The sequence below is a fragment of the Amblyomma mixtum genome, chromosome 2 (assembly GCF_055824585.1).
Source record: "Amblyomma mixtum isolate Tamu chromosome 2, ASM5582458v1, whole genome shotgun sequence".
NCBI classification, from domain to species: domain Eukaryota; kingdom Metazoa; phylum Arthropoda; class Arachnida; order Ixodida; family Ixodidae; genus Amblyomma; species Amblyomma mixtum.
This window is the reverse complement of record NC_143013.1, coordinates 306,722,477-306,736,766: the sequence shown is the minus strand read 5'-3', so window position 1 is coordinate 306,736,766 and position 14,290 is coordinate 306,722,477.

Genomic DNA, 14,290 nt, shown 5'->3' with positions numbered 1-14,290 from the left:
GAATCCCCGTAGGCGCATAAAGTGACAGGCGTGGAGGGAAAAAAAAAACAAAAAAAAAACTAAGGATGGAGCGTCCGTCGATAACCTTGAAGCCTAGTCATGAAAAGTAAAAAGGAGAAAGTCGGTCCTCCTCGTGATCAAACAACGTGATACCGTGTTGTGATGACTATTACCGCTGCGTGCTCTGGTGCGCTGTCTAGCGCGGCAAACTGGCTATAGCTTAACCTCCTTGCTGCACACGCCCGTGCCATGAACCGCGCAGATGCGTGCACTAAAAAGTACCAACACGAAAACATTAGCGATTGACTCGGAGAGCGAAAAACGGGGAAGGGAGTGGCTTCGTGAGCACTTGGCTTGCGTAGGCTAGCCACGTGACGTCACGCTCCCTCCTGAGCTTTTTTCCCCTTGGTGACAGGCTTGTCGCTGACAAGGTTGCCAGTGCCGCCTCTGAGTACTATCTGCGTTCACTGTTTCGGGTTTCCGCTGAATGCAGCCTTTTTGCTCCGTGGCCGGGCAACAGGTGTGGAAGTGCTGCACAGGGACTGGCAGCGACTCTAGCACCGTCTGGGCTCGTTGCCCGTTTAAAGTCGCCGCTAGCGTCCACTGGCGCTTGTGTTCTGGAACGCTGAAGGCTGCCTTGTGCTTGTCGATTATTCGTGCCGTATATAGAATACCACAAAAGGCAGCACTGCACGGGTTGCAGCAGCAAAAGTAAATCAACCATGCAAGTACGTGACTTCATAGTTTTATTGCGGGTAGATTAACGCTGTAGTAGGAAAATGATGAGCGCACCAAGCATGGTCTGCTATGCTTAGCATCTATAGTTTATGCAAACCTTTACTGTGCCAGTAACTAAGATCCGGTGAGTAGTTATAGCGTCACAACTACAACGTCTAGGCGCCCCATTGCGATTAGACGTCTACAGCTGCCCGTTAGTTTAACATAATAAAAGCGCGATTCTGCATGCCGCCAACGTGCCATAAATTCCAACCCTCCCGGTCCATTAAGCCGAAACTGAGAGGCGCAAGAGCACACACAGCCCCAGCCAGGAGCACACGTCACTTGGTGACACACGAATCACGTGCTGTTTTCCGTGACAACCTGATTGGAGCGGGAAACAGCGTCCCGGGCTTTTACTGCCGCATAGGTAATAAGCTGCGTTGTACTACTGCTATTATGCTATACACAAACCGCATACGTTCAAAGGGCCGTTCCCCATCACTTGAGAGCAAAAAAAAAATGGTTGGGTTTTAACGCAGTTAAACCGAGTAAGACGTGCGAAAGCACTAGAGGCAACACCACCTCAAAGTCAACCGCATGCAAGATGTTATCGTCAGTCGCTCTCGGCAGCCGTGGGCGGAAAAGGGGGGGGGGGGGGGGGGCGTTGAGAGAGCAGCTGCCCAAGGCCTCCGCCAAAGGTTGAGGCTTCACACATACCTCGGGTTTTTCAGCTTCACTTGTGAAGTAGTGCTTTCGCACTAAAAACTGAAAAAAATTCACAAAGGGCAACTGCGTTGTACGCGAGTTCCACCGCTGGTGTGAACGGCGCTAGTGTCGATCTCGCGCCGCAGGTAAAAATCATGTGACTCCTCTCGCTAAGGAAGCAGAGGGTCGTGAAAATAATTCCTGCGTATTCCTGCGTTCACATTTCGACCATGTGCCATCGCTGTGACAGCTGCAAGCTGTTTATCCTGCTACCATGATGGTTAGATAATGCCTCACTGACAGACGTACGCGACAAAGCTCGGTGTAAGCTCCGACTTCGATCCGAAAGATGGGAAGCTGCGAGAAGTATGGTTACTTACGCTGAGAATGGACGAAAAAGCGAGTAAACATCGCCGTGTGTGCAGCAAGAGTTGGCGCTGTTCTCATCGTAAAAGTTTTCATTCCTAAAAAGCAGCGCCTTGTTTTAGTCGTCTCAAGGTTATTCTGTACAGGAGGTCCCCTTTCGGATGCCGACTATGGGACCTCCTTCTGCATATCAATCTATAATCGTCAGCTAAATGACCCCCCAAAAAAATCCGATTCTGAATATGTAGCAGCCGACACCGAAGAATGAGCTGTTTCATAGTTTCGGCATTTAAAAATTCCTCTGTGTCGTCTAAAATATGCAGTCGGGTACAACTCAAGAAAGCAGCGGCGAATGCCAGTCAAAGAAGGTCCTCCAGCTAATGGAAGCCCTCCTTCTAACGAAAGCGTGCACCGTTGTGCAGCTGTCTGTAATTTCAAGGACAAATCAGATGCCTCTATTCGTAGTGTGCGACAACAGCCGACCACGAACCATAAAGCTGACTGAACGGCTAATACGGGCATCAGTGCAGATCGTCTGCTCGTGAATTTTTTATCAGTGGCGTGAGGTGCGCCCGGAAATGGCTAAAAATTTTAAAGCTACAGGAACTTGAAAATAACCGAAGTAACCAAAGCTGACTCCATTCACGAGGGTGGCGAGGAGCCTAGCCCGATCGACGGCGATCGCAATAGCGAATAAACTTTTGCGCCAGATTTGGAGTAAGACTGGACGTACAATAAAGTGGTTTCCTCGGAATGTAGCTGGAAAATTGAAGGCGCTTTCCTCTAACTGCTGTACACTGCCAAAACCACGAAAAAAAAGTGCGGCCATTAATAAATTTATTTGTTTATTTATTTATAAATAGTGTGAATCCTCCTGTGGGATTTTTAGAGGCAGGGAATATTGGGAGGAATGTTTAACATCACGGACGGTATTTTGTTGCAAAAGGATTTGCCGGGCTAGTTGGTTAATTTCTGAATTAAAGAGTTGTCGTGTCCGGTCGCTGTGTTGAATGCAGCGAAAGACGCACACGGTACTTTAAGACTTCGTTTATTTAAAGCCGATGAGGGTGCGACCAGCGTCGACCGAGGCAGGAGCCGAACTGGCCGCCCGAAGAAAGGAGGGAGTGGAGAAGCGTCCACGGCAGGGAGTGGCTTCCCAGAACAGGAGGAGGGTGCGGGGGCGCACCGTGGGGGGGGGCATCCGGCGACAGCGTGCGACGAGGGGCAAGCGGTCGTTAGGAGGGGATGCGAGTGGTCGTTAGGAGGAGGATTGAGTGGTCGTTAGGAGGAGGATGCGAACTGTCGTTAGGAGGGGAATGCGAGTGGTCGTTAGGAGGGGGCGCACACACACAAAAGCAATAAGGGGACACAACAAGAGTTAACTGCGCGAAAGGGTTAGGACACCCGGGAGACACATTCACGACACTTAGAAGCGAAGGAAAAATGAAGTAAGGCATAAGCAAAAAAACAAACAAACAAAATATAGCGTTCCAATTTACATTAATGCCCACAATGAAGCGTTGTTTGATAAGAAAATAGAACATTAATAATGACTTTATGAAACTGTTGATACATATCGTGAAAAGGTTGGAATGGAAAGACATCTGAGTAAAAAAATATATAAATTGTGAAAAAAAAATGAAGGAAGGATTTGGTGCAGTTTCAGAGTCATTAATGTATTTCGGCGAAAACTCGCGGATTTAAAATTCAAGCAAGAAATCCTCCACTAGTTCAACAAACTCATCCAGTGTAGAACTGACTAATTGATGCTTCCAAGCTGTTCCACTCCGTAATTGCAAGTGGAAAAAAATTAGTGTCCAAGGCAACAGAACGACACGAAAAATCATTTAGAGCAAAAAAAAAATGAAAATAGGTATGGCGTGTGGGCGTTGCATCTGTAATGGCGATGTACGCTGATGTTTCTATAGCGTTAATTTTTATACTATGAAAACTGTGAGAGACACGTTGGTGTAGTCTGTTCAGCTGGAATGTACACCCCCCGTCAAAAGTATACAGTCCAAGGGGGTTTGCTTGTGAGGCCTGCGGCCAGCCTCGTTATGCATCCTCAGCGACCGTGATCTCTCGAAAGAGGAATGGCTATGCGTCCTTAATTTTCCCAAGCTTTGGACTGTTACGCATGCTAGTGGGCCCCGCTAAATAGCTTAGAAGCAAACCCTTTGGGCTGTGTACTTTTGACGGGGGCTGTACATCACGATGTACATTATGTACCTCATCTGGATCAATAAATAAACGATTAAATAAGTAAAATTACCTGATAAACCTTTTACTTTTGCTTTAGGTGCAAAGTTATATTGCGAAATTGGTGGCTGTCAGCATTAAAGTTGAGCTGTGATTTTTACATTGCTATTGCTCTGTGTGGTTCGAAATATCGAATGCAAAAATACGCATTTCAAGGCTCACTGACTTGGCATTCCCACATTGCATATTTTTAAAATGGCGTCTCTCACACTTTTTATGTTTCAAATACAGGCGCAGTTGGTGCACCTCATGATGTAGAAGAAGTTAACCTGATTTCGGCAACGATGACGGGCGCAGCAACGCCATTTTATAATTAGGTAATGCGGGAAAGCCAACTCAACAACCTTTCAAATGCGTATTTTTGACTTTAGATATTTAGAACCATACCGTCGATTAAGAAAACTTAAAAACAGGGCTCACCTTCAATGTTGACGGCCATCAATTTCGCACTATACGCTTGTCCCTTAAAATCAAAAATACAAAAGTTTATTACCGTATTTAAATTAACTAATCGTCTAATTATTGAGCCATATGAGATGCGTATGTCCGCCTTGCTGTATAGTCTAGCTAAACAAACCGCGCCCACGTATCTCTCACAGTTTTTAAGATAAAAATCTGCAAATGTAAAAAAAATGTCCCTGCATATTAAAATTATGATGCACGAGTTGGTACAAAAATGTCAGGCGTGCTAATACGGCACGTTTTTCCAGGCTCAGCATATCAGCTTTCTTAAGCAGGTGAGTTGACGAGTCAGACATTTTATATTTGTTGAAAATGTATCTGATCGTCTTCCTTTGTATCCCTTATGGTTTGTTTACGTTTTGTTTAGTTGCCGGGAACCACACAACATCTGCATATTCTTCTGTTGATCTCATAAGGAAGCTAGCATTTTGGTTTCGGGTGGGGCAACTCGGGGACGTCTTCAAAGGAAAAGTAAATTTCGTGCTGCTGTGATGTCGTTTACGTGCGAGTCCTATCTGAAGTTATGCGTTAGTGTCAAGCCATGGTATTTAAGTTCACCGATTGTGGTTAATAGAGTATTGTTTATGCTTTAAGAAAAATGCCGGCATTTTTTTCTTGTTGTCGGTCGAGTATGCATGATAACTTGCTTCCTTGGCCTGCTAGAGAACAGGCCACTGTCGGGGGACAGAGCACTTGGAAACGCGGGTGCTCCATCGTTTTGTGCAGAATTCGGATCTCAACTGTGACTGTGATTAGACGAGATCATAAAGTGCTTGCATGCAGGGTGTCCCAGCTAAAATGAATCAAGATTAAAAAAAAAATGCGTTCTTTCGAACTGAAATCAAGTGAATGTTTTTAAGAGCTGAGTAAAGTAGCGGCTAGTATTTTCTCATTCCGCCTCATTCGGTAATAAGTCAGTATTAATTAATAAACTTTCTAACTATTACTTTCAACGCTGAGTTTAAAACTGGAAATTTGTCGAGTGCCATGAAAATGGTCCGAACTAGCTGGTTTCTACGATATAGCTGTAGCATAGCCCTTCTTATTCCGCAAAAATGAAATCCTGCAGAGTTCCAGTGACTTTACTCGGGAATGCGTTCAAGAGCGGACGATCGCAGCGCCACCGCTTCGTTCTCCAGTGGCTCAAACGAATACCCCTGCGCTAAGCACCTTTCGCGCGCGTTGCGCTGCCCTTTCTAGCACACTTTAGTATGGGCCACAATAGTATAATGATCCCCCAGGCCGACCTCTCTGCCCTTTTCTGTAAGTAAATCTCTCTCTCGGTTGGCATTGGTTGGTTGACGTCACACCCTTCCATAAGTGTGACGATTCACGTCAGGAGTGCGCTCGAAAGTCTCAAATCTTTCCTCTCGCATCTCTTTCAACTCGATCTACTCTGTCTGTGCACGGCAATGATTGTGAGCTCAGCTGAACCTAGTCGACAGGTCCGTGCACTTTCCTTTTCATTCTTCCTTTACTCGCAACAACAACAACAACAGACTAAAAAAGGGCCACGGATAAAGGTAAGATTCGTGCCATCGTGTAATCATGCTGTCGACAACCCGCAGGCTCGCGCTAATTAAACGAGCACGGCGGAGGCCTTCCAGCCTTTCAGTCTTTTACGTCATTTTGTCTGACTTGACGATGTTTCTTCGTAACCACTCGCGATTAAAGTTGTCAGACCATCCCTCGGCCATGACGCACGACGAAAAGCCCATCGAGGAAGTAGGCGACCTATCATTGACGTCTTCGAGAAAACAGTCAAGCGGGTGTGACCACTCCGCGGTGATCCGTCGCTCAATATCTAAATATGGCCACGCTTGCATGATCGAGGGAAAGTCCGTTCATCGAGAGCTCTACAAGGCAAAACGCTGCTCGGCTCGCAGTCTGATATGGGGCTATAGAGTTCCTCGCGGTAACGCACATGGTGCCAACGACGTCGCGGAAAAAACGAAACTAATGAAACGGCTGTCGTGCAGGGGGTGCGGTGCGTTTGCTGCCAGCGAGCAGAACAGGCTTCTGCTGCTGCTGCTGCTTCTACGCGGAAGGGCGGAAGAGAGCCAGACACGCGAGCTCTTTGACGTCACATAGCATATGACGCCTGCGTGCACTTCCTTTGGTAGGGTGGTAACGTCTCTGACATTTTGGATGACGGAGATACATTTGAATGACGCAAAATATTTTTGCGGAAGTCGTCATTTTCGCGTCTTCGACACATGCGAGCATCCAATACGGTTTCCAAGCATTGAAGTCTTAGTCAAATTTTAGAACCTTTATCTTCACTGTAGGGGTCGGTGCAATGCCTGAAATTAAAGATGGCGTCTCCTGATTGAAAAACAAAACAAAACAAACAAACGGGTGGTGCCACCCTACCGAAAGAACGCTTTCGAGGTCGCCGTATACAGCGCCAGGGTTTCCCCGCAGCACGCGAGCGAACTAAAGAACGTCGAAGGTCGACCTTGTGGCGTAAGAGTCGGTCACACCTAGTGGTCGGTCAACGCGCGGACGGATTTAGAATGGGCATTCCCCCTTCAAGCGGCGGGCTGATTTCGCGCCGGCAAGGTGAGTGACTTTCCCTTCCTCGCGCTTTCAGTGCGCATCGCGCGATTACACCGCCAGCGGCTCGTGTTTCCCGTTGCGAGGTGCCTCAATGCCAGCACCGATGCCGTGCGGTGGGGAGACGCACTTCTGGCATAGAAAGACTTTGTAGACCTCTGGTACAGAGCAACACAGATCTGTGACGCAATCAAGATAAGGTGGCGCTGCTGTCGCCGGCTGGTCCGACTGGAGACGAACACTGGGGCTCCGGATCATAGGAATGCATGTAACAAAAAGTTTTCAAAGTAGCTTTCTGATATCACATATGATGCCGTCCCTTCGTGAAGAAAAGCCGAGTGCACATCGTACAACTGAACGTGAAAGTAAGAAATACAATATCAAAAGCGATGTATTTTTAAAACACCCCGATAAGTGCACGTGGGAGTCGTTCCCCATTAGGGGCGGAAGTTCGACCTAAGAAACACTTGTAAACAAAACTTTCGCAAATATCTTTCTCGTTTCACAGACCACCCATGGAGGCGGCTGTTCGTGAACAGTCGGTGAGTACTTTGAAAAGAGCGTGCCAAAATATGCTATATGTTGTTTGGAAGCTATCTTTTTGAAACACAGCGATAAATGAATGTTGGAGAGCCAAAAAGACTCTCTTCCGCAAGGTGCTTCCCCCGAATATCGCGCAAGCTTTTCGTGGAGACCGACATGACGCTGCGTGTGCTACATTCCCTCGAAAATACTGCCATTCGAAGCAGCGCCATAAACTAACCGCACATAGTAGTAGACGACGGCGCCGCTAGACCAAAACCGTGTTGCAAACATAGGTGGTGCTAGCGGGCACCAAGTTTGACGGATTCCTAAAGAACAAAAAGTTTGCATGCTTTTTAACCACATTCTTAAACAAAATGTGATAGCATTTGGATGTTTGCCCACCCCTAAATATTCCACAGGACCCCTCAAATTTTGGAAGTAGGCAACCCCAGAAGTCGATTAAGGTGGATTAGAGAGGATTAGCTACTAGATTAAAGTGCATTCGTGGGGATTCATTTGTTTTTTTTTGTGTGTGTGGATTAACTAGTGCATTAATGTGGATCAGTGATGAATATTTGGTGGATTAAGATTGAAGTGTGTAAGGATAAAATAATCCGTCACGACCTTCTCGACCAATCTGGGAATTTCGTTATGGAAAAACTGGGCGGTTTTTGCAAGGCTACAATCTAAATGCTATCGTATTAACATAAAGAAAAAAAAAGCCGAGTGTGGTGGCAACTGCCACCATCCCATTTCAGAGGGGTCGTTCTTACCTTCCTTAATTAAGTCATCCTTAATTCTAACCTTCACAACATTTTCTCACGGTGCAGTCGATGGGAGATGGAGCTTAACAATGACAAAACAGTCTTTATGAAAGTGACCAATAAACAAAGTAGCCTATCATTTCCGTATGCCCTTCCAAATCATCCGCTTGAGGAAGTTAACGAATACAAATACTTAGGTGTTACTATAACCAATAAACTTAGCCGGAATAAACATACAACCAACATATGTACGTCATCCTCTCGGAAACTTTGCTTTCTTAGGCATAAATTAAAAGGTGCCCCTTCTAGTGCAAAGCTTCTAGCCTAAACATCCATCATCAGACCGAAACTTGAGTACGCATGCACCGTCTGGGACCCTTACACAAAACATAACATTGAGGCACTGGAAATGATCCAGCGAAAGTCTGTTAGATTCATCTTTAATAAATATCGTTCTACTGACTCTCCATCCACTCTTATGGTACGAAACAACATACAGACATTGCAAACACGAAGAAAAATTCAGCGATTGAAATTTCTTCTCCTACTCAAAAATAACAAACTCTCCATGAGCCCTGATTTATTTCTTAAGCTGATCACAACGCGACTAACACGACATCGTCACACGGAATCACTAACACCGTACAGCGCTGGAATCAATGCTTTTAAATGCTCATTTTTTTCCTCACACAATAACTCAATGGAATGAACTCCCGCTTGAGGTTGTAAACAGCATCGATGCCATTAACAAAATTGCTTATTGATAATTGCTGAGTAGTTTTTTCCTTGCTCTTTACTATGTTCTATTACTCATGTTAGTTTTGGGCTATGTAACTCGCCGCGCTTCTTTTTATGTACTTTTGCCCCTCCTGTTTGACCCTATCTTAGGGTCTGCAGTATTCTATAAATAAATAAATAAATAAATAAATAAATAAATAAATAAATAAATAAATAAATAAATAAATAAATAAATAAATAAATAAATAAATAAATAAATAAATAAATAAATAAATAAATAAATAAATAAATAAATAAATAAATAAATAAATAAATAAATAAATAAATAAATAAATAAATAAATAAATCAACCATCCAGCCAAATGCGGCTGGGGCCGTCGTCTGCGCAGTCGTCTGACAAAGTGGGCGGCTCGCTTTCGTTCGCTTGCCATGACATCTGAGGATGCCTCCTGAGGTACTCTGTGAAACAAGAAAAAAAATTTTCCGGCAGTTTTGCTAACATGTGTTTCTATGGGCCGCACTTTCGCCCTGCTCCCTCAGGGGGGAGTAACTGCCACGGGCATGTATCGCGGTGTTTTGAAAATAGTAAATCGCCCTTTATATGACATTTCATAGTTTCAGGTTCACCTCTAGGATGTACTCGGCTTTTCTTCACGAAGGGACGACACCACAGGTGAACTGTGAAATCAGAAAACTCCTTTGAAAACTTTTGGTTACATGCATTCCTGTGGGCCATAATTCCAGCTTTTACCTCCAGCAGGCTCTGACGTCCGCGAGCGCCCCCTACGTCGGTAAACACGGTGCTGGTCCATAGATGAATACTTTCAAGGTGTCTACTTCAAGTAAGACTTGGGTGCAAGGCAGCAGCGCTGGACAGTCTCATGGCTCAGGGAGCCGAAGATACCACCTTTCAAAGCTACATTGCGGTGGTGAAGAGAGATTTAGCTTAGCGTGACGGCACCTCTTTCTACCTTTGTTCTTTCACTCCTTTCTTTATACCTTCCCTTACGGCGCTATTGGGATGTCCACCGAAAAGTGAGACAGTTACTGCGCCATTTCCTTTCTCAAACAACACTAAAAAATGGTTCGTACAAACTTAAGCTATTACAGCTTTCTCTGTGAAACGCGTAACCCGTTACGCGGCTGCCGTTGTACCCCCTAAATTGTCTCTACTAAATTGCTTGTACAAATCTATTACAGCTTTCAATATAGAAAAAAAAAATCGAGGGGACACTTAACGATATGACGTAATAGCGTTAATGCGTTATTGTCTATACATGCGGAATTTGTCATTCGTAACTTTACATTCACAGGCCCCTATAGGAGTCCTGTTACCACGCCTTGTGCAGCGATGCTCCTGTGCCCTGCGATGGCAGGTGCTGCCATTGGTGGGGCTTCCGTGAACTATAGGTTGCTCTTACCGAGCAGCCTCTCGCGATCAACCATTAATTTACCTGCCACCTGCCAATGTGGTTATAGTTTTCTCGCAGCCCGGTGGGTATAGGTCGTGATGACCCCACAGGGTCACGTGACGTAGGTTGCCCACCTAGGTTGCTTCTCCTGGGGTGGCTGCCTGGTCCCCCCTACGCCACCCTATTTATCGCTCACAACGCCGTATTTTCTGCGTGACGGGGCATTTAACCCTATCGCGTTAAAATGGGTACGCTCTGCACCCATTTAAATGCTGCATATAATGTTGGCATCTCGAAAATTCCGCCCTCAAGTGAGAACGAAATACCGGGTGGGCCATTATATCTCCAGGGCGGAGGTCGCGTTTGCTCTCAGAAGCTGCTTTTAACTCCTATCTCGTCCCTAGCGCAGACGATGCATGCAGCCGACGACCGAGCCAGCCTTCTCAGCTGGGACCAGGGACCATGTTTTGAGTGAACAGATCAACACGCCCGAGATAATGACACAGCCGGGTCCTACCCGTCCTGCCTAAGACGGATTTGTGGGCGAGGCTATGGAGATTGGGAATATATCTGCTATTATCATATTTCGCCACACCTTCTATCGCTTGCAGCGAACATCAGGCTGGAAAAAAGAGAACAATTTGATTTTACTTCACACACGCATTGAGCACGGACAAATTTTGAATCGCTACGGATGTCAGAACGCATCTAACGCCTTCATTCTCAGGCTTCGACTTTGTCGTTGCACATGTTTGTGGGAATGTTTGGACTGCAAACTTCTTTCACTGAAGGAGGATCCTTTCCCTCATGGCGCGGTTGTGGTTACCCAAGCGATGGCTCAGTGGTTAGACCGCTCGGCTATTCCCAGGCAGCATCAAACATTAGAATAATGTTTTAAAATTGTTGTGTAAGTGGCAGAAACGTTACACGTGTAAAGAGGAAGACTGCCATCGACTGCGCCTCCTTGTCATTGGACGATATGCCCAACGAGCAGTCCAAGGACCCTTGGATCACTTCTCTTGTACGTTATCTTTCAGACCGTTCTGTCGTGCCGGTACCGCGCGCAATCCGCCGTCAGGCTGCCCACTTCACTGTTTATGATGGGATTTTGTACCGCCGAAATTACCTCTCTGATGGGCGCAAATGGCTCCTAGTGATCCCTGGACATTTACGCTCAGAAATATGCGCAGCCTTTCATAGCGACCCGCAAGCTGGTCACGGCGGTGCTTTTAAGACCTACAACCGGCTTCGCCTCCGCTATTACTGGCACGGCATGTATAACTACATACGAAAATTCGTCCGTTCCTGCCCCGATTGCCAGCGCCGCAAGCTCGCTCATCACCATTCGACCGGCCCTATGCAGCCTTTGTCTTGCCCATCCAGGCCATTTGACCGAGTTGGCATTGACCTGTATGGACCACTTCCCTACACTGCTGCGGGAAACCGCTGGGTCATCGTCGCTGTAGACCACCTGACACGGTACGCCGAAACAGCCGCCCTCCCAGCTGCTACGGCGCGGGATGTTGCAGCCTTCCTCTTGCACCATTTCATACTTCGGCACGGAGCCCCGCGTGAACTGTTGAGCGACCGTGGGCGGGTGTTTCTGTCAGACGTAGTTTCATCTCTTCTGCAGCAATGCAACATTACTCGCCGCACCACTACTGCCTGTCATCCCCAGACGAACGGCTTGACAGAACGTTTCAATCGAACATTAGGTGACATGTTGTCAATGTACGTCGCGGCAGACCATTCTAACTGGGACGTCGTCCTCCCCTTCGTCACATATGCCTACAACACCGCTACGCAGAGCACTACTGGTTTCTCACCATTCTTCCTTCTATACGGCCGTGAACCATCCTCGCCGCTCGACACCATTCTTCCGTACCATCCTGATTCGTCGGATTCCACAACCGTATCTGAAGCCTCCAGACGCGCTGAAGAGTGCCGCCAGCTCGCCCGGTCATTCACGTCTGACGACCAAGGGCGCCAGAAATACCGTTTCGACCACTCCCATGGCACAGACATTTTTCAGCCGGAATCCCTTGTTTGGCTCCGTGTGCCTTCTGCTGCCCCAGGTCTCTCTACCAAGTTGCTGCCAAAATACCACGGACCCTACCGTGTCCTTGAGCGCACTTCTCCCGTCACTTACATCGTTGAGCCCGTGACGCCATCACCCGATCTCCGACGACGTGGGCGCGAGACCGTTCACGTTTCGCGTTTGAAGCCGTATTACGACCCCTGCGTCCTGTTGACTCCCTAAATCGCCAGGATGGCTCTTTTTCCCCCGGGGGCCAATGTAAAGAGGAAGACGCTTAGCAGACGGAGCAACAGAACCGATGCGCGGCGCGATGCGAGAAGACGACGATCGGCAGCTGAAGCAGCAGAACCGACGCGCGGCAAAAGCATCAACTCTTCCGGGACCGGACCTGCCCTTGCCCGCTCTAACCGGCCTTAACAACCAGTCATCTCTTGCCAATAAAGGCCGCTACACACGTTACATTGAGACGTTATACTAATGTTAAAAATCAATAAATGTCGTTATATAATGCACTGTAATCTCAGTTTAACGTTAAATTTAAACATTATGCTTATGTTATGTCTCAAATGTGATTTGGGTGTAATTTTCTTATCTTCATTGTTAAAAAACATTAATCATTCAAGATGTTATTTTGTATTTATTTTATTTAGATCATACTTCTAGCCTCTTTGCGGCTGTGGCAGGTTTCGGACACGGTGTATCATAAAAGGAACAAGTTCAATATAGTGAAAACGGGTGGGGGGGGGGGGAGCTCAAGAACTCAAGAACCCAAATGTTAATCAAACATCGACTGGTGGTTTGAAAGTAGTCAGCGAAAAAAGGAAAGAAAATACAATCACCGAAAAAATCAACAACGCGAATTTAATGAATTTCACTAAGAGTCATAAACAATACTACTCAACTTCCAAAGAAATGAGGAAAGCGAAGTTTTTTTGTTTTTTTTTGACGGTTTTATGGTGTTTGACGTCCCAAAACGACTCAGGCTATGAGGGACGCCGCAGTGGAGGGCTCCGGATAACTTCATCCACCTGGGTTTCTTTAAAGGGTCCCTGAAACGGTGTCCATGTAGGCAAAGAGAAGTCGAAGTATTGATAGACATTGAACGATCCATCATCCTACCGCAAAAATTTTTGATCTACCTTGTGCGGAACCAGAGATAATGGCTATTAAAAATGACCACCAGCCTTTTCCCTCTCAACTCGTACACCGGAGCGAACCATAAAAAAATAAAGATTACAGGCCGGGACCATGCTCCGCCCACAAATACGTCATCGACGAGATCGGTTTGTTTACTTCCGGTTGACGCGCTCTTTCGCTCGCTCGCTTTCCCGCTGTCTGCTATGTTCACCTGTGTCTCGCAACCGTCGCTGCGGCTTCTCTCGTACTATAGACCCCGAGCTGAAGGAACGACTTTTGCGGATGAGTGCCGAAATGGGATTTCAGCGGGGACACATGTGCGAAAAGTGTGTGCGATTCGCTGCGGCGCGCCGTTGTGAACGACGTCGTAACAACCGATCGCAGCTCGTCGCCTGCGTCCAACCTGCTGGATGTCTACGACAAGCCGCGCGCGGAAAACGCAACGACGGGAAGCGGGAGCCAATACGAGTGCGGAGAGCGGCAGCGTCATGATGCCGTACAGCGCGCTGCTCAGGGCGCTCGGGGCCGAGCCACGCCGGACCGGCCTGCCAGCCTTGATGCCGGCCACCGGCGACTGAAAAACGCGCTAGTATTGTTTGTTCTCGTCC